The sequence below is a fragment of the Gymnoscopelus microlampas genome (genome assembly GCF_963454915.1).
Source record: "Gymnoscopelus microlampas genome assembly, chromosome: 19".
Classification (NCBI taxonomy): domain Eukaryota; kingdom Metazoa; phylum Chordata; class Actinopteri; order Myctophiformes; family Myctophidae; genus Gymnoscopelus; species Gymnoscopelus microlampas.
The window spans coordinates 36,847,753-36,856,600 of NC_139956.1; positions in this window are offsets into that span (position 1 = coordinate 36,847,753).

Consider the following 8,848-nt stretch of genomic DNA (forward strand, 5'->3'; position numbering starts at 1 on the left):
TTAAATACATCCTTTATATTTATCTTAAAGGGAAGTTGAAATATTAAGATTGGTTTTGTGGATTTTCTTTAAATTAAAAAACATTATATATAAAAAGCCGTCCCATGTTTTCATGTCACTACCGAAACACAACGAGTTTCAGTCCATAGGTGGAGCCTAGCTGGTTTTAGCCACACTCCCACACTTTTCACCAAATGATATATACTTCCTGTTCATCATGGCCACCTGGTGAGTAGCTAGTTAACTTCAGTCAGAAGTAAATGTCTTCCAAAGTCTGAAAATCAGTGTGTATTTTTAAGGATTGTCACTACCGAACACATCATTTCTGAAATTATAAACTCCTTTTGGGTTTTACTTCAAATGTGATGTTTTTTATCCATGTGCAACTGCTCAAAGCTGTGTTTGCAAGCCATGTCTTGCCTTGCATTGTTGAGTTAAGCTAAAAACTAGCTAAAATTGTCACTACCAAAACAGTCACTACCGAAACATTATGCTCAAGTTTTGGTAGTGACATCATTGTTTCGGTAGTGACAAAATTGGATGTTCATGCTTTTGAGACATTATTAAAGTAAGTTTTTCAAACATGTACATAATTGTAACATGTACATTCTATTTCATCATGTGGTTTTGCAGGGAGAGATAAACACCTAAATGCCAAAACAAAATGTAAAAAGTGGGGCAGAGGGAGACAGGCAAAGGAGATGGAGAAGTTTTGTTGGGCTTCCACACAACCTAGCACCGAAGGTGATCAGACAGTAGTTATTAACTTGAAGAGCTTGAGCAAAGTTGCAGAAGACCTACGCTGTGACACACAGGCTAACGTCTCATTTATAGGAAGTCACCTGGAACTTGGAAGCTGGTCACAGAAAAGGGCCTGCTTATGGAGTTGGAGCCACCATGAAGCTAACTGCAGAATCACAAGTAGCTAGGGGTACGAGTCCGACAAGCCCACAGCTAAAGCCCTTTATAACACACTCCTACCTCTTAAAGTCAAGCTCATCTACGTGGAAGAGGAACAGATATGCAGAATAAGCGCAATCCTTCCAAAAGAGCTGCCCACTAACAAAGGTACACTGAGCATTCATCAACTTATTTGTACTATCCACAATCCATCCACGCTTCTTTTACAGCTGCGAATGGAGGACAATATATGGTACTGTGCACCATGGACACGGTCATCATCTTAATCCATCCACCTGAGAAAGTCACTCAGAGGCATGTCCAAAGAAGCCCAGCAGTGTCTAAAGCATTGTTCGAAAAGCCAAATCTGTGAAAATATTGATGCATGCTCAAGTGACTTGTAAATGTTTTAGTCAAGTGTTTCAGTTACAAAATACTTAATTTCAATATTAATTGCAAATATTGTTTGTCCTTCCAAATACATTTATATGGAAGATGAGACCTATTGTTATTGCTTCAATAATGAATTACTATATTTTATTGATCATTTTTCATTATATTTCTAACATAAAGCAAACATATTCACTCATAACATTGTTATGAGTGAATATTTAGCTAAGAGTTAAGTGACTATGGCACCGCCTTGTAAACAAAATACTATGGTCACTACCGTAACAATACAGTCACTACCGAAACACCAGTTATGTTGTCAAAAATCAAAGATAGTGAGTTATCAACCAATAATTTATGATACTGATTGGTTAGGTGTATGTGTTATGTCAACAATGAATGTTTAGCAAAAAGAGTTAAGTGACACAAGTTAAGTGACTATGGCACAGTCTTGTAAACAAAATACTATGGTCACTACCGTAACAATACAGTCACTACCGAAATAGTGCAGTCACAATCGAAACACCAGTTATTTTGTCAAAAATAGTGAGTTATCAACCAATATTTTATGATAATGATTGGCTAGGTGTATGTGTAATTTCAACTAGCATTAATTCTGAAATCAATATAATCAACTTTATACATTTTACAAAGAAATATAGCATTTCATTTTGATAAATCTTAAGAATTCAATATTAAAAAATCTGTTAAAATATTCATTTTAATCTATTTAATTGTAGAAACCACCTACTGTACATCATTTTTTAGAAATAGTCTGTACAGGGGAGGATGAAAAAAATAATTAATACATTCATACAGTATAAGTATCTTTATTCTAAGGTAATTCTACATGTTTCGGTAGTGACACATGTTGGGAGAGGAAAGATATTCCAAAATATTATGAAAATACAATATGATAATTGACTGTACTTTTACTAAATATGTGTCCCTTAGATCTGGTGCAACGTGAATATGGTCAAAGTTTTTCCAAAATAGAATTAAAATTTCACACAATTTCCAACTCTAAATTTGAAGGCTCTAAAGTAGAATGGCTCATATACAGCATAATATAGTAATTATCACCATGGTCTTGTGGAGCACCCACCTGCACCAAGTATGATCATTTAAAGTATCACATACATGTGTTTGTATTGTAATTAAAGGGAATGGGGAATGGGGATAAGTAAACAAAGAAAACAGGGACTGCTATTCTCCTCTGGTTGTTATTATTAATGTGAAACCTAATTTAATTCAATTGTTGTTCAAAACTGTCATGATTAAACTGAAATAGTCCATGTGATCACTGTGGAGATCTTGAGGAAGCGATGCTGCTTGCTCCATAGACACCAAATACAAATAATCTTTAAGACACTTGTCTATATAGAAACAATTCTGTTTTCGCCACTTTCCAATTACTGTTCGAGAGAAAGGTTCATCCAAACAAATTATAATAATATAATAATAATAATAATTTAACTCGTCATACTTGATGTATAAAAGTGACAGTCAGTCCCCACAGTTATGCCAGCGTATAATACATTATTTCCAAGGTGATTTGACATCTAAACCATCTTTCAAGTTGGGTTGCCCTACATGTTATCCAAGGACCTGAAACAAGGTTACAGTAAACATTTACAGGATAGAACGCCACTTTTCATTAACTCTCTGGTCTCTGGATTATATGATACTCAGCATTACCTCCACGTCCATTATCAAAGCGTTTCCTCTTATGTAGACTCATGCCTTCCTGATGATTCTGTAATGGAAAATGAGTTGAAAGACAATTAGAAGCTTTGCAGAATGAGGGTCATATTTGAACAGTTTGATGAATCTGTTGGTGTATTCACCTTGCAGTTGGTTGCCAGAGTTTTGTTGTTCACCGAGTTCCATTCCCATTCCATCTAAGAATTAGAAATTAAAAAGAAGAATCACATATCTCTGCTTATTGGAAATGTACAACCACTTGGCCTAAAAATATGAATAACTCTGGACAACAGTGTTGCATGAGAATATTTAAACATTAGGTACTGTACCGTTTTCATAGTCAGTAGATCGCTTGAGTACTTCATAAAAGCTTGTGTCACCTAAAGGTAAACAAAGACACAATAAAGTGGATTTTGTTTAGAACTATTCACAGAACAATTGAAAAATAGTTCTGTGAATAGTTCAGTGAATTAGTAGGAAAAACAAACACTGAACTGACTGACTTTAATGTACTTCCAAAAGGACCACTTGTGGTTTAATGACTGAAAGAGATTTATGTTCAGCTATGAACTTATAATTAATTTCAATTCAAATTAGGAGCCGTTGTCCTTGTCAGAAAACATGTCAGAAATATCCATAACCAACATGATTGGTTCAAAGACTGACCGTGCTGCAGTGGGAGGTACACATCATCAGGAGCTCCACTTTGATTGGTGTTCTGGTAGTCAGCTGAGCCCTGATTTGTTCCCTGAGACTGAACAGGTCTGTAATTAAAAGATTACTTATCATAAATGAAGTAGAAAAGAAGATGGAATCTACTTCTGTCATGTTGATGAATAGACAGAGGTCAATACTGTACTTACCGGACACAGGCAGGATCTGTAATTTAAAAAAAATATATATATAACAAATATATATATACAACACAGGTTACAACCAGGAATAGATTGGTGACCACCGGAGAGACGGGTGACAGCCGGAATGTAGACGGCATCCGGGAGCAGTTTGGATTGGCGCCCCAGTCTGCGTCTTCCGTGAGGAAGAAGCCCAACAAATCCACGGTGAGGCCTTTAGGAGGGCCATTCAAGCAAGCCGCTAAGGGAGCCTGCAGTACCACCACGGGCCAAGACACCATCACACCAGAATGAAATGTTTGGAGCAGGGGAGTCTGGTGCAACGCACAGGTCCTGGACCTGGTGAGACGGAGGAGGAGCCCGGCCAGGAGGCCATCCACAGAGCCTAGCCCCTCCACGTACCAGCAGTTCCTCTCCCCCGTTCCTGGCAGAGTAGTTTTGGACAAGCGTATTGAGTGGCCCTGTCTTTCCCTATTTAGGACTGACCGTGGGTAGCTACCTGGGACGTAAGTCGGGGCTTGATCAACCCTGGCTGGGTCACCTGGGCGAGGGTGTATGTTGCGAGACCCGAAACATCCTATGACCCCAGGCTACAACACTGATGATACGTCCCAGGTGCATCCATGTGATGTTTTTTCGTTAACATAAATATTTGAACCAAATACAAACCTACAGTCATAAATGTTTGTCAGGGTTTGACAAGGCTGTCCTGTGAACAGACAGTGACAGAGGGCCATGTCCTCTCAAACCACTGAGAAGTTACTGTACTCAGCAGGGGTCGATAAAACATTTCTAACAAATCAAGTGTTACACCTGAACCTGAAAAAAATATATTCCTATCATTCATATTCCACATTAAAACAAAATAAAATTAGATTACAATAATTGGATTGGATCTTTAAGTATATTGTACCATTTTCATTGTCATTGGAGTGCTGGATTACTTCATCAATGCTGTTGTCACCTAAAGGTAAACACAAGCATTAATGTGGTGCTTATTTTAGTTAGGCCTATTTCAAACATGGTTTGAATTTAGTTAATTGTTCTGCTAATTAGGAAAAACAGAAAACAAACTGACTTTAATGAGCTTCCAAAAATAACACTCATGTTTTCATAAATGTAGACGTATTTTTGAGTTATAATACATTCGGGTTAAATTAGAATCAGTTGTCCTTATCAGAAGAACTTGCGAGAACATGATTGGTTCAAAGACTGACCGTGCTGCAGTGGGAGGTGCACATCATCAGGAGCTCCGATTTCATTGGTGTTCTGGTAGTCAGCTGAGCCCTGAGATTGGACGGGTCTGTAATTAAAAAGTAAATATTTTTCACAATGAAGTAGAAAACAAGATGGAATCTACTGCTGCCATGTTGAATAGACAGAGGTCAATACTGTACTTACCTGAAACGACCTGGATCTGTGGATAATAAAAAAAAATATATAACATAAATATTTTAACCAAATACAAACCTACAGGCATATTTGTTTGTCAGTTTCTCCTTCATGAGAAAGCCTGTTAACGCGGTGGTGACAATGTCACAATGAACTGTACACCAGAACTTACATTTCTAACATTCATATTCCACATTAAAATGAAATAAAATTAGATTACATTAATTTGATTGGATCTTTAAAAAGGATACTGTACCATTGTTATAGTCATGTGGCTGCTGGATTACTTCATAGATGCTGTTGTCATCTAAAGGTAAACATAAGCATTAATGTGGTGCTTATTTTAGTTATTTCAAACATGGTTTCAATTTAGTTTCTTGCTCTGCTAATTAATTGCATTTTTATGGCGCTTTTCTAAGTACTCAAAGCGATTTATAATGGTCCAATCATTAATACATGAAGCGGGGAACAGTCAACGCCAGTGTCCTCACTTCCCACATCAATGGTGGCAAGCTTATGCATGAAGACGTATTTAAAGATATAATGAATTCAGATTCAATTAGAATCAGTTGTTCTAATCTGAAGAACTTGCGAGAACATGATTGGTTCATCAGACTGACCGTGCTGCAGTGGGAGGTACACATCATCAGGAGCCCCAATTTGATTGGTGTTCTGGTAGTCAGCTGAGCCCTGATTGATTCCCTGCGACTGAACGGTCCTGTAACTAAAAGGTAAATATTTGGCATAAATGAAGTAGAAAACAAGATGGAATCTACTGCTGTCATGTTGATGAATAGACGGAGATCAATACTGTACTTACCTGACACAACATCGACCTGTAAATTAAAAACAATTAGATTAACCATACATATTTGAACCTTAATATCGCTACGCTATAGTACTCAGTATGATTTAAGTTGCTCTGAGATTATAATCTGACTACAGACATAAAATGAGACAAGATAAGGGGAAATGGCAGCAGTCGTTCTAGATACAGAGAAAGCAAGAGCAGCATAAAGATCACAATGAAAGAAATATATCAAATAGATAAAAAGAGATGATGGCAAAAAAAAGAATCTTATAAATAACACAATTAATACAAAATAATGTTTGTGGTCTGATGGCGGTCTTAATGATAATATAAAAAGGTGACTAAGTAGAACAACCTCAACCTCCTCAGTATGTTTTATGGAGAGTTGTTCAGTGATTATAATCTAGATGTGATCCATCTAATGTAGTCGTTCTCACCTTCGGATGTTCTGTATCGACACAGCAGGACCAGAAAGATGGTCAGAAGAATCACAACAAGAAGTCCTACAATCAGTCCAATTATAAGTGGAGAAATCTGTTCCACAGGCCCAAACACTGAAAGATGAAAACAGCATTTGAAAGAAATAACTAATTTTAGCATTTAATCTATAGACAGATTTAGACACTATGATGGTAATGACAATTGCATTTGAAATAAATAGATTAGCAGCACTAGAACAACTCCTTTTAGCTTGTACTGTAGGCTGTACTAAACGTATGTCCCAAAACATGATTAAACTGCTGTTATAAACCTGGGAGACCACTGTCATGTCTGTTATTCTGTAATAGTTTACAAACAAAGCTGTGTATTTCTTTCATATAATTAAGACAATTTAAATGAGTGTCTTTTTAACTTTGATTCTGTGTACATTATCACTTGCATGAAGTTGGTAATGGGTACCAAGTACAATTATGCCTGAGTAAAAAGTAAAAAAAGAAACCATACATGTAACTCAGAATTAGGACAAAGAATTCAAATAAATGAAAAAAATAAATACCAGTATACTCACATGTCACTGCCATCCAGCTCTGTGGTGACTCTCCTCCAGAATATTTACACTTGTAGAAGCCCTCATCAGACTTAGATACAGCAGGTATAATCATCTCTCCATTGGTTTTAGTTTGGACCAATTCTCCATTTCTATAAAAGTCCACCTTGGAGAGTGACATGTCTCTTTCATGTTTGCAGCCAAGGGTCACAGAAAGTCCCTCAGTCACAGGGTGAACAGGACTCACCAGGATGACAGAACCATCTGTAAAACAGTTCATCGTTTTAAAACAGTCCAGAAGGTTAGGATTCACACTGAACAAATACAAAAGTATATTTTTAATGAGTTGATGGAATGCTGCAGTATTGTTAGTGAATGAAGGAACTGGACTCACCATGTACTGTGATGTTGACAGCATTGCTGTACTCTCCCAATCCAGACTCACACCAGTACACTGCACTGTCATTTGTAGATACGTTCCTCGCCCATGTAGATTCATTAATTAAAAGCCCAGATGATAACTCTTCCAATAGTTCAGTGTGACCCTTCACTTTCCATTCAGTAGAGTTTCCCTCACAGCTCAGTGAGACAGACTCAGAGATGAAGTGCTGAGTTCTGCTAGAACTCACTGTGAGAGAAGCTGAAGAATGAAGATCTAAAACATAACGCAGGATCAGAGGTCAAACAAAGAGCACCGTTTCAATGACAGAGTTAAATAAACTCAAGAAATTGAGAACAAGATCAGACAATGTGAAAGGAATACAAATAGAAAACAGGGGAGTGAGTTAGAGTGAGAGAGAATCAGTCAGTCAGTCAGTCAGTCAGTCAGTCAGTCAGTCAGTCAGTCAGTCAGTCAGTCAGTCAGTCAGTCAGTCAGTCACTGGTTCTGTCCTGAAGGTTGAAGGCTAGAAAACAACCTAGAAGAATTATACATGATGAATTATGAGTCACACTCACCACTAGACCACATAAACTGAGTTTCACTGTCCTCAGTGTAATACACTGGGTCTCCTCTCCCAGCTTTACACACATATCCTCCTGTGCCTGTAGGACCATGAATGATGTAGGAACCCTCTACAGTCCCATTGTGGCTATCAGGTAAGAGCTCATAAGTGTAGGAGTTGTCTGATGGTTTAGGTACTGCCCTGTACCAGTAAAACCCCCAGCCTTCAGATGATTCTTTAACATCACAGCTCAGAGTCACCGAGGTTACAGGACTCAACCACGAAGGAGACAAACCCAGAACAGGCTGGGGTTTGGCTGTTGAAAAACACATTTCTTTGAATTATAAATAAAGTTGACATAGTTATTGATGTTTCATGCAGTCTTGTGGAAGTTGCCACACTCCAATTCACAATATTTCCTTTACATTTTCTATATAAAAGGAGATCAATCTGACTTACCTGACACAGTCAATTGAACAGCATCACTCCACCCTGTTGAAGACTGCTGGTCATTTTTGCCACGACCCTTACACATGTAGACACCGCTGTGATAAACGAAGGCCCTGTTGATTCTGAATTCAGCCTGGTTTTCTGGTTTGTATGAAGCTGAGCTTGTTGTGATCCAATCATACTTCCAGTCTGTGTCACTTCTCCCCAGTATCTCACACTTGAGAGTGATGGTCTCTCCCGTGAATATGTGTAACCAACTGGGCTGCAGTATCAAAACAGACCTGCCCTCTGTTCAAATAAAATATAATCCAAATTAGCATACAATATGACTGCTACAAAACTTCACTTTCACTACAGGAAATAGACAGGAAGTGACTTGTGATCCAAGACAAAAAATTGGAAAGCAAGACCCGCC